Raw genomic sequence first — 13,165 nt, forward strand, 5'->3', positions numbered from 1 at the left:
TTTTAACTTAATTTACCTTTATAAAGACCCTGTCTCCAAATATGGTCATATTCTGAGGTATCGCGGATTAGGAATTCAGCATTGATTTGGGAGGACACAATTCATTCAGCCCATAATACTGGGAATTTTTCTTTTTCTTTCTTTCTTTGGTCTATACATATCACCAACTACACATATTCAAAGCTGTATTTGCCTCTGTCTCAGTTTGCTGGGGCTGCCATAACAAAACACTGCAGACTGGGTGGTTTAAACAACAGAAATTTATTTTCCCACAGTTCTGGAGGCTGGAAGTCCATGATCTAGGCATCTGCAGTTTGGCTTCCTCTGAGACCTCTCCCCTTGGCTTGCTGATGGCTGCCTTCTCGCAGCATCCATACATGGTCTTTCCCCTGTGCGGACACATGTCCCTGGTGTCTAAATTTCCTTCTCTTATAAGGACACCAGTCAGATTGGGTCAGGACCCACTCTAAAGACCTCATTTTAATCACCTCTTTAGAGACTTATCTCCAAATACAGTTATATTCTGAAGTACTGGGGGTTAGAGTTACATGAATTTGGGGAGTGGGGAGACACAATTCAGCCCGTGACAATATCTTAACTACATCGCATCTAAGTCCTGATGCCAAAATTCAGGAAGTTGCTGAGATGTATAATGGGAAAAGGGAAGAAGAAGGAAACCAGCATTTATTATGCATCTCTTGTGTGTGGAGAAGTGGAGCTAGGCTAGGTCATTCAGACTTTACATACTCTCATAGAGCCATCTGCTGCCTGGACCTGTTACCCTGTGCACATAGTTACCCTGTGCCAGGACCTTTACATACAGTAGTCCCCCCTTATCTTCAGTTTCACTTTCCATGGTTTCAGTTACCCCTGCTCAACTTTGATCTGAAAATATTACATGGAAAGTTCCAGAAAGAAACAATTCACAAGTTTTAAATTGCTCAAGTTCTGAGTAGCATGATAGAATCTTGCTCAATGCCAGTTCATCCTGCAGGGATGTGAATCCTCCCTTTGTCCAGCGTATGCACGCTGTATACACTACCTGCCCATTAGGCACTTAGTGGCTGCCTCAGTTATCAGATCGACCGTCATGGTATCGCAGTGCTTGTGTTCAAGTAAGCGTTATTTGACTTAATAATGGCCCCAAAGGGCAAGGGTAGTGCTATGGGCAATTTGGATATGCCAAAGAGAATTTATTGTTGTTAATCTCTGACTGTGCCTAATTTATAAAGTAAATGTATCATATGGATGTATGTATAGGAAAAACATAGTACATATAGAGTTCAGTCCTATCCACAGTTTCAGGCATCCACTGGGGGTCTTGGAATGTGTCCCCCATGGATAAGGGACTACTGTATGTTCTCTTTAATTCTTACAACAAAACTTCAAGCCAGACGTGATCGCCATTTAACAGAAGACAGAATAGAAGCGACAAGTTCTTTTCAGAGCTGGATTCACATCCAGGCCTATCAGACTCTTGCTTACTCTTCATCATAACAGTGACACCTGTCTACTCAGATCCTTGATAGGCAATCCATGGCAGTCCAACTTGTGTGATCTAATTTCAGACACATTGTCCTGTTTTGAATAGAAAAGCTGAGGCCCTGTGAGAACCAAGCCCAGCCTGGCCCCATCTGTCTCCTCTGCTTCAGTGATCTATCATCTGAATCAACTGGTCTGTTGTAAACTCTAGTTGCATCGGTCAGATACGGGGATTCGCAGCAGGGAGCGTTGTTGATGGGAATAAGATGGGCTATTTTCCATGTGAAATTTAAAACTCTGCTATGACCACTGCCAAGAAGAGAAAAGTGGCTGATGGAAAAAATCATGCCTTTCAAAGTTGGTGGGCTAAGGAGTATTAACATTAAAGGTATTAGTATTTACCTCATATTTGCAATGGAAAATTCTCTTTCAGAGGAATTTTGGGACAGTTAAGTAGTTTATAAGGTCAGTCAAGAAAAGCTGAAATCATCCAGCTTCAGAAGAACCAAACAACAAAAACTTCCTTCAAAGGCTCAGTAGTACCAGCAGAAGGTGTGATAAGTGTAGCTGATCTAAAGGCAAATTCACTGTTGGTGAAATAATATGCAAATGCTTATGTGAAGCTGTAGATACTGCTTTCCTTGACCAAAAAAAAGAAAAGATATCACTTCCCAATACAGGAAACGTTATTTATTACACCCTAAATGTTTTGCAGAGCAATAATAACTAAAGATTATATTAATAAGGCATCTCTGTGACAGTCCAGTATCACCAACTGTAAACTAGATTATAAAGACCTTCAAGCCTGTTCAGAATGCCTGAGTTCTTCACTCCTTTCAAGATGGATTGCCGATGTCCTCGTGCTGTTCAGGGTCAGGCCTCCCAAACTGCTCTCCCCCAATGATGTCTTTCACCCTGCCTTCTTGACCTTGATGGAATTCCTCCATCTAAATTTAACCATTCACTCCTGGCCCTCCTAAATTAGTCTCTTAAACTAGTTGGAGAGATGTTGTAACCATCTGACCGGTGACCCTTTCCAGAGCACAGGTATACTGTACAGTGTAACCAGAGACTTCATTGCCTTCTGATAGTATTTTCAGGCCCCAAGGAGGTCTTCTAGAGAGAGATACTCGGTCTGGGGAATCTTTCCTCTCTTCAAACCACATGTATTTTCCTAAGACAACTTGTATTATTCAATGAGTTATCTATCTATCTATCTATCTATCTATCTATCTATCTATTCATCCATCCATCCATCCATCCATCCATCCATTCATCTATCTGTAAAAACCACTCACAAAATAGAAAGTGCTGGAAATCTCTGGATTTCTTGAGACAGCATTTGATTCTCTTATTTATTAATCCTTCTGTGTGCAGAAAGAACATCAGCTTGTGCTGTATCTCCTCCCTACCTTTCTGCTGTGGGAGTGGGAAAATAGATCCTTTTGCTATCTTTCCCAAGCATATACATTTTTAAGCAATCAAAGCCTGTTGTGTCTAGTTTTATTACCTTTAATGAACCTTTAAGGCTCATTAATTCTTACATACTTATCCATAAAAATGTAATTGCATGATTTTTACTTGACTCAATGACCAGTGTTTATCTTGCCATTATGCTTACCATATTTTAACTATATCATGTAACCATTGGTGAACATACAGGGACAGACTTTCATGTTAGTTTTCCTGAAGCTCATGCACAAAATTACCAACTAAAGATTGAATTTTCTACAGTTAACAGTAATAAAATTTTATTTGAAATGTGTCTTTTGGAATGTAGTGCATTTTCATGTTTCTCCAGAAGCTGAAATGAAGAGGTAGGGTTTTTCCCCAGGATACTCTCTAATTAGCATTTACCTTGGTGTTCAATAGCACTCTGACTTATTTTATTATCATGCGTTTGTCAGGTGCAAACATGTATCATTTCTGTGTTAAGTGGCTATTTTAATTCCAAGTGAAAGTTCACTGGAACCCTTCAGATTTCCAGATTCTGTACTACATCCTTATTTTATTAGGAAATCTCAAAAAATATGTACTAAAGACTGTCTTCACTGCGTACATCAACACAAATTTGGAACTTGATAACGATGAGGGTTGTGCACCATTGTGAATGCTTTAAATGTCACTGAGTTGTACTCATTAAAATGGTTTATTTTCTGTTGTGTGGATTTCACATCAATAAAGAAAAATTAACACAAAGATAGAAAAGTCTCTGGAAGGCTCATCTCTCTCCTCTATAAAAGAACCTTACATGACTCCACCGGGGTAATTGTCTGTCCAGGACATAGACGTCAATTTGAATCTACAGTTCTGGGAGAGATTGGGTCAGGCTTTAAATAAAGAAGTTGTAGGCAAGGTAAATAGTCGCTGAATTCTTAAATACCGCTCAGAGTCCAAGAACTGTACTTCTGAGTTATTTGTTCACTGTGATAAATTATATGACTGATTCTCAGGACCCCTTGTAAACGTTGGTCTATCATCTTTCTTTTAGGGAGGGCATTTTCTGGTATTTCACTCTGATCTCAAAGTCTGTGAGGCTCAGTTAAATCTCTCCTTCTACTTTTAAAATCCATTTCTTCTCTTTTAAATTCCTGGTAGGAATAGATAACAGCAATCTGACTGTGTGGATACCACTTCAGAAACTTCAGTATTGTTGCTCATCTTCGTTCTCCAAATTTCATGAGCTTTTCCTCAAAGGTTTTTAAAAACAAATTTTAAACCACCTTTATTATTCACTTTTTGCCTCTTTTCAACGTTTCCATTTCATACATCATTTCATAGGGTTCCAAACTAGATATACTTGATATCCAGATGTATATTAGAAAAATTAATTTTTTCCAGCATGCTACCCTTTACTTCTGTAGACGCATAATAATGCCATCGAGCACTATGGGTGCAGCGCATTAAAATATGCATTCACACCCATATCTCATTTGTTCTCTAATAGCTCTGTGGTCTTTACTTACAATAATGACACTAATATTGTGTCATTGTGTTAAACTCTGCATTAGGATTCAGTTTGAATTCTAAATCTTTGGCTATAATTGATGGCTCTTGTCGCTCTGGGATGTTTTAAATTCTGTGTATTTGCTATTAAAATCCATTCTGTACGCTTCCTTCCAGCTCTTTCAACTCTTTTGAATTTTGATGCTATTTCCAAAACATCCATCTACCTGAGTCCTAATTGGGAAGGACAATAGCCCAATGTCTTACTCAGGTGGAAATGGACACGTTGCTGTCCAGGCATGGCTGTGAGCAATACTGGACATAGCAGAACAAGGTTGGTGGCAAAAACAGGAAGCAGGTGGGAACAGTCCAGGTGGTTTGCAGGTCAGCGGCCCAGCCAGGGGCTTCAGCTTGACAAGGAGACCATACAAGAGCCACGAGTACAGAAGGTGAAACTCAAATATAGCTACTCAGACTCCATCACTACTTAGGAGGGAAAATTCTGAGTCATGGTGCATTCATTTGCTATTGCTGCTGTAACGAAATACCACAGACTGGGTGACTTAAATGACAAACATTTATTTTCTCACAGTTCTGGGGGCTAAAAGTCCAAGAACAAGGTGTTGGCAGGTATAGTCTCTTTGAGGTCTCTCTTCTTGGTTCGCAGATGTCGCCTTCTGGTTGTGTCCTCACATGGTCTTTCCTCTATGTGTGCAGATCCCTGGGGTCTTGTTGTGTGTCCAAATTTCCTCTTCTTATAAGGACATGAGTCAGATTGGATGAGGGCCCACCCTAATACCCTCATTTTAACTTAATCACCCCGTTAAAGGCCCTATCTCCAAATACATTCACATTCTGAGGTTCTAGGGGTTGGAGCTTGAACACAAGCATTTTGAAGGGACACAATTCAGCCCACAACACATGGGTTTGACACCCTCTCCAGTGTTTCCTTGAGAAATTAAGGACCATTTGCATATAGTAGTAGCTGGTTTAATATCACCCCTTACTGGAGGCTTTCCTTTCCCTGTATCACAGCCCCTCTCCCCTTCAGGTATTCCCTGCGCTTCCCCAGACTTCCACTCAAATCCTTTTCTCAGGGTCAACTTTAACGGGAACACAAACTAGGACACATGCAAAGGAAGACACTACAGTCCTGTAGAGAGACAGGAAGACCATCAGGCTAGCATCAGATGACCTAAATTCAAGTTCCAGGTTCAAATTCATGACTTGTGTCATGAGGTCATCAATCTCCTTAAACCCCAGTTTCCTCTTAAGTAAAATGGAGATGATAATTATGTCTGCTTTGTAGGATTCTTTCAACTCCTACGTTAGAAAATGTACATATCATGATGTTATTTTTAAATATTGCTATTGCCATAGTAAGACATAATTCTCTGCCCTCAAAGAATTCTGTTCAATCTGGATAATCAAATTTAAACCTAAAAATTTTTATACTGCATAAGGCAGCGTATGATTAAGTTTCAAATGAATGATACATTCCACCACCATAGTCAGTGCTGAAAATATTAAATAACACTAGATTCCAACTTAATCCAGAAAGTTCCCCTGACCACTGGATCCCTTCAGTTCATTGGTATCTATTATTCATTTATTATGGGAGAGAAAGTTTGTATAAGAAACTGTTCCTGCCATTAGAGCTTATGATCCTCCTTGGAGCACAAGACACGTATACAAAGAAATGAGATAAAAAGAAGCAGGTGCTAAGTGCTAGAATGCTAGGTGAATAAACTTCATACAAACTTAGAACATTATACAGGATGAACCCTAGGAATAGTTTTTTAGTTCAGCCCTCAAGGAGACTGTCATTAGACACTGGATTAATATTTTAACAAAAGTAATTTTCATAAAACCAAGACGAAAAAGAGTTTATTTAAAAAATCACGTTGTATAATCATAAAAATTCAGCGCTGGAAAGGACCTTATGAGCAATCTCCCAGCCTATTGGTTTTCCACATGGGCTATCACCCCACCTCATCCTAGGGGCATTTGGAATTATGAGAAGGATGTTTTTGGCTGTCACAAGTAGAGATGAAGAAGCATTAGTGGGTAGGACCTAGAAATGCTAAACACACTGCAGGGCAGGTGACACACCCACCCAACCTCCCAACAGAGAACTGTCCTGCCCCCATCCCACCCATCAACCTCCCAACCTTCCCACCCCCATCGCATAGGAGAAACTGATGTTCAGGAAGAATAAGAGATTCTCCCACAATCTACTGGGTTTAGCATCAGTCTATATTACAGACAATGCTCTCTAACAGAAATATTGGGTGAGCCGCAAATGCAAGCCATGTGTAATTTTAAATTTGCTAATAGTTATATTAAAATATTTTAAAATTGGTGAAATTAATTTATTTCACCCAGTATATACAAAATATTATCATTTCAATATGTAATCAATATATAATTATTAATGAGATATTCTATGGGTTTTTTTGTACTAAGTCTTCAAAATCTGGTCTATATTTACACTTAACAGTACATCTCAATTCAGACTAGACACATTTCAAGCACTTAATAGCCACTTGTAGCTAATGGCTCCCATATTGCGGCTCCGGATTCTGTGTGTTTTTCTACGCTGTGTTTATCTTTCTTACAAGATGCATGTCGTAAGCAGCTGAGTGAAAGACCTCAGTTGATTCCATCTACTATTCCTGTCACTGTGTGATAGAAAGAAAGAAGATCAGTCTGACTAAATGAGTTTTTCAGAAAGACAAAGCCATGTTGATTATTATTTTGTATCTTATGATCTTCTAAGCAGTTGAAAATTGATTTCTGAATGAGTCATGAGTATTTTTTTTAGGTGTGAAGCTAAATTGACCATTTTATAATTCAGGCTTGACATTTTTTTTCTGAAGAAATATGCAATTTTTTTTGCCATTTGCTATAATTGCTTGCATAATTCAGGATATTACCTGAACATAAATTTCCAGCCTTCTTGTCAGAGTTTTATATAGCTTAATTATTCTTATGACTCTGTTTGTATGTAGTAGTTTGCCTAAATTTCCCTTGCTGAAATTTCCATAAATATTCTCACATTTCCTACAGCTAATAAAACTATTTCTTACCCATTTTTTTCACAAGATCAATTTTACGTGTTTCTAAGTTCCTTCTGGCATTCTTTCATGCTATATTTAATATAAATATTTTGTCCATTCTTCCTCATTTCTCTAGAGCTTGGTTCTTAAATGATAAACATTTTGCCTGGGGTATTGTATAATTACTTTTCATAAATATTTTATTTCTATTTGACTTTCAATAAAAATGCCCTTAAATTAAAAAGCATAAATGTGCTTTTTAATATTTGGATTTCAAGTACAGGACATTTGAATTTTAAATCTTTAAAACCATCAAGACATAGATTTTAGTGTGTGTGTGTGAGGAAGATTGGCCCTGAGCTAACATCTGTGCCAATCTTCCTCTATTTTTTTTTTTATGTGGGATGCCACCACAGCTGGCTTGACGAGCAGTGCTAGGTCCGTGCCCAGGATCCGAACCTCCAAACCCTGGGCCACCTGAGCGGAGCATGTGAACTTAACCACCATGCCACCAGGTCAGTCCCAAGACATAGATTTTAAAATGTATCAAGCCTGTCCTTTAGTGGGTTAGATTATGAAAAGCAGACAATCATATCAACTGTTCTGAAAACTTTTAAGGGAATGATTTATTCGAATTTTGGTTGGGATTTGGTAAATTTATGGCCTGAAGGCAAAATAAAATAAGCGGTCGTTTCTAGTGTATGTTTTTGGTTTCTTTTATTGCCCACTTCTCCTCAACCAAAATAGAGAGTTGTATATTCCAGGCAATAGATTTATATGTCTGCTTTTATTTAAGCTTTTTGACTGAATTTTCTGTAAAAGTCCAGAGTGTAGAGATTTTAGGCTTTGCCAACCCAATGGTCTCTGTCACAACTACTCCATCTGCCTGCCACTGTAGCATGGAAGTAGCCATAGACAATATGCAAAGGTATCAGCTTGGTTGTGTTCCAATAAAGCTTTATTTACAAAAACAGACCTCAGGCTGTATTTGGCCCACAGGTTGTAGTTTGTTGGTCCTTGTTCAAGATATTCCAGGATCACTCACTTCACTTTGACTGTACAACTACAGATCTGTATAGAGACTGTATCGCTCTCCCATTGTGATCCTGGCATAATGTTGAGTTGTTATACTGAGCTTGGAATACAAAAAAGACAGGCTCAGAGATCACTAATTCTTGTCTGACCATGAAACTGTATTTATTGTCCTTCTAGTTCTCCTGCTATGTGCATTATAAAAATCATTTATACCTCTGCCTTTAAAACAAAATTTATCCAATGTTTACATTGTTGTTGTTTTATTTAGTAATTTCCGTAAAACCTCACCCTCAGCTTTAGGTCCATCACTTCCTGGCTTTCCACCCTTAATTTTAATATTTTTCCCACTTTTTAAAAAAAAAATTTTATTGAGTTCATAATAGTTTACATCAATGTGAGATTTCAGTTGCACATTCCTTCTTTCTTTTTTTTTTAAAGATTGGCACCTGGGCTAACAACTGTCGCCAATTTTTTTTCTTTTCTTTTTTTTTTTTTCTGCTTTATCTCCCCCAAACCCCCCCCGTACACAGTTGTATATCTTAGTTTCAGGTCCTTCTAGGTGTGGAATATGGGACGCCGCCTCAACGTGGCCTGACGAGCAGTGCCATGTCTGCGCCCAGGATCCGAACCCTGGGCCGCCACAGCGGAGCACGCGAACTTAACCACTCAGCCAAGGAGCCGGCCCCACACGTTATTTCTTGACTGTTACCACATAAGTGCTCCCCTTCACACCCTGTGCCCACTCCCCACATCCCTTCCCCTGGTAACCACTGAACTGTTTTCTTTGTCCATATATTTGTTTATATTCCACATATGAGTGAAATCATCTGGTGTTTGTCTTTCTCAGACTGGCTTATTTTGCTTAGCAGAATTCTCTCCAGGTCCTTCCATGTTATTGCAAATGGGACTAATTTGTCTTTTTTTCTGGCTGAGTAGTATTCCACTGTGTGTACCACATCTTCTTTATCCAATCACCAGTCAACGGGCAGGCACTTGGGTTGCTTCCATGTCTTGGCTATTGTGAATAGTGCTGCAATGAACATAAGGGTGCATATGTTACTTTGGATTGTTGATTTCAAATTGTTTGGGTAGATACCCAGTAGTGGGATAGCTGGGTCATATGGCAGTTCTATTTTTAGTTTTTTGAGGAATCTCCGTACTGTTTTCCATAGTGGCTGCACCAGTTTGCATTCCTACCAGCAGTGTATGAGCGTTCCAATGTTTCCCACTTTGAGTTCATTTGCTCTGTGGTGAACACTCCTAAATTTTCTGACTTATACCATAGTGTAAAAACAGCCTTCCAGTTCACCAAGGAGGATTTATCATAAATGTTTCTTCATAAAGTGTGAGGATGCATTTATAATGCTATTGGCTAACATAGACGATTACAAGATTACATTGAGCTGCAGCCGTCAGCACTGAATCAATGAGGCCAAATTGAAGACCTTTCACTGGTAGAAACTAAGAGTGATGCTTTGGAAATACTGATGTGTGTAACACACCAAAAATAATGCAACATAGCCAAAACTTTTCAATGACAGAAAGGCCTAGAGCGTTCTCTCTTGTGGATACTGGGTTGTTCCTGTTGAGGTAGTAAGCGGCCAAGTTACAATTGCTATGGGAACTGTAACCGAAGCGACCTTTCATACATTTACGTGTTCAACCCTAACGTTGTATTAACAGATTTTTGCCTTTACCAGGTGTTTATAAGTGGCTCTATTTTAGGCTTTCAAGGAGATTAACTGGAAAAGATTATTTGGGAGGGAGAAGCAGAAAGCTTGATTCCTTTTAGAATCTCATCCACTCCTAGCATCAGAGTTTACTTCTGCAGAATCTGTTTGTAATAATGCTTTCTGAGGCTGGCTAACAGACTCCCAGATAGAGACCACTCCTTTAAAGCAAATAGTGGACTCTTATTTATCCAAAAGTCAGTTGCCTGGCTATTGGTGTTGGTTGATTCGAACTCCAGCTATGGCATCTAAGCAGGTAGTTTCCTGTGGCTTGTCAGATAGAGGAGGAGTCTGCCCACTGGCCTAGTGGTTAAGTTCCTGCCCTCCACTTCTGCAGCCCAGGGTTCTCCGGTTCAGATCCTGGGCATGGACCTACACACCGCTCATCAAGCCACACTGTGGCAGGCGTCCCACATATAAATAGAGGAAGATGGGCACGGAAGTTAGCAAAAATCTCAGCAAAAAGAGGAAGAGTGGCAGCAGATGTTAGCTCAGGGCTAATCTTCCTCAAAAAAAAAAAAAGAAAGAAAGAAAGAGGAAAAGAATAGCAATGGCCCAAGGGAGTAGCCATGTGTGAGAAATAACCACCATTAATTCTCTCACTTTTCCCATTGCATCAAATTCAAAACTGAGTGAGTTAACACATTGTGGTGATTCCTGCCATTGTTTCGTTGTTGCACAAATTAAACCAATTAAAACTGTCCTTTATGATTATGCAAATTTGAATATTCTGATTAAATGTGAACGATCAGGTTCATGAAGCCCCTATAAAGGGTCAGAGTACCAAAACCCAAAGGACCCAAGGAGACTAACTAGGAAAGGAAAGAGATTAACATTTATTAAGCACTTCCTGAATGGAGGGCACTGTGATAGATGCTTTATGTATGCAATCTCGTTTAATCCTCACAAAATTCTCCATGGCACAGACGAGGTTAACCAACTTTCCCCACAGTTAGTATTGGTGCGGCCAGTATTTTAACTCATTTCTGGATAACTCCACAACCTCAGAGTTCTTTAAAAATCATCTATATATTTGCAGATTTCTAGTTCGGCAAATAATATTTGTTACATGTCTATCAAATAGTTCACAGGTTTCATAAAATATTGCACTTGTGCATGAAATACCAAAGACAACTTTGGTATTAAAAAGTTTGAAAGTATCTAAATTTACTAAAGGAGTAAGGCCCAATAGTTGAGCATCAGCTTTTCTAACAGTGAAGCATAAGGGTCTGGTCAACGTGAAATAAAAATGAAAGCCAAAATGTAAAGCAGGGGAGAGTTGAAACAAAGCCCTTGGTTTCTTCTGTGGCACTCTTTGCCCATTTATATACATACCTGCATGTCAATGTCTACATTGTGGATATCTAGCACAAGATTTTTTCTTTAATTTTATAACAAAGGGGTTAAAATTTTGATATTTCTAGTTATGCAACTTTTCAATCTTAGCATTTACATCAGGGAGTCAAAAGCTGGCTATATGTTGCCTTTTAAAGCAAAGCAAAGTGTTTTAACAGACAGTGCAATAGAGCCAGGTTGTTCTGGGTTGTAATACAAAAGCTTAACACGTCTATTTTCTCTTGCCTGCTCCATTTAAGTTAACTACTGCCCCCCGCAGGCATTGGAGTTTGCTTCCTCTTATGTAGAACTGTTTCTCCAAATGAAGTGTGTATTATTTCTTAGAGGAAGAAAGTTATGTTTGCCTATGATAAATGGAAGTAAAAGAGAAGCTGTGTTGTAGTCGTCCATTGGAGGGGTCATCAAATTCCAAAGACTAGTCTTCAACTTCTCTGGTTCTGAAATTCAGCCTTGGCATCCTGTTAGCACTGATTAGGTTTGATGGAATGGATTCCCAGCACAGGTATTCCTTGACTTACATGGAGTTACATCCCAATAAACTCAATGTAAGTTGAAAATAATGTTAGTCAAAAATGCATTTAATACACCTACCCTACCGTTCATCATAGCTTAGCCTAGCCTACCTTACATGTGCTCAGAACACTTATGTTAGCCTACAGTTGGGCAAAATCATCTAACACAAAGTCTATTTTATAACAAAGTGTTGAATATCTCCTGTAATTTATTGAATACTGTACTGAAAGTGAAAAGCAGAATGGATGCATGGGGACAGAATGGTCGTAAGGGTATCAGTGGTTTACCCTTGTGATCACACGGCTGACTGGGAGTCAGAGGTCACTGCTGCTGCCCAGCATCATGAGGGTATCATACTGCCTATTGCTAACCTGGGAAAAGATCAAAATTTGAAATTCAAAGTACAGTTTCTACTGAATGCATATCACTTTCACACCATTATAAAGTGGAAAAATTGTTATCAAACCACCATAAATCGAGGACCATCTGTATATGAACTCACAAGAAATTGATACATAAGGGAGAATCCCAGTTTACAAAGTTTCTACTGGATGCAGATTTCTTCTGAGGTACTAAAATTATTGTGTCTTCAGTGCAAGGGACCTTCCTCCTAGTATCATGGTGACCTGGTGTTTTGGCCAGTCCATAGAATTGGGATGAATCACCATCCAAAATTTGGTTTGGATTTCCAAACTGATCATGCCACACACACCAAGAAAGTATTAAAGGGTTTTTTATTCCCGTAATGAAGGCTTCTGGGAACAGCAGGACAGGTCTCTCAAGTTGATCTGAAAATGACTTGAAAGAGCTATGAAAGGAAGAAAGGAGACCGTCTTTGAGTTTTTATGGTGGTTAGAGGATAGGGCTAGAATGCTACATAATTTGAACTGGAACTGCTGGTGACAAAGCACCTGGGCTTTCTTATCAGCTTGCCCAGATGTGGGGCAGAAGGGGAAGGGGGAGGGATGAAGCTTAAAAGATGTCTGTAGTCAAACATCAAAAGATAGAGTCAGACTCTTTATTACACTGTGTCCTCAGATTTGT

General features: G+C 39.1%; 1 protein-coding gene across 3 annotated transcripts in view; it reads left to right on the forward strand.

The window, feature by feature from the left end:
- FAR2 (fatty acyl-CoA reductase 2) overlaps window positions 1-13,165 on the forward strand; it is a 143,789-nt gene that overhangs the window by 20,503 nt on the left and 110,121 nt on the right. The gene's annotated exons all lie outside the window — the stretch shown is intronic.

Source organism: Equus przewalskii, chromosome 5, assembly GCF_037783145.1.
Source record: "Equus przewalskii isolate Varuska chromosome 5, EquPr2, whole genome shotgun sequence".
Taxonomy (NCBI): domain Eukaryota; kingdom Metazoa; phylum Chordata; class Mammalia; order Perissodactyla; family Equidae; genus Equus; species Equus przewalskii.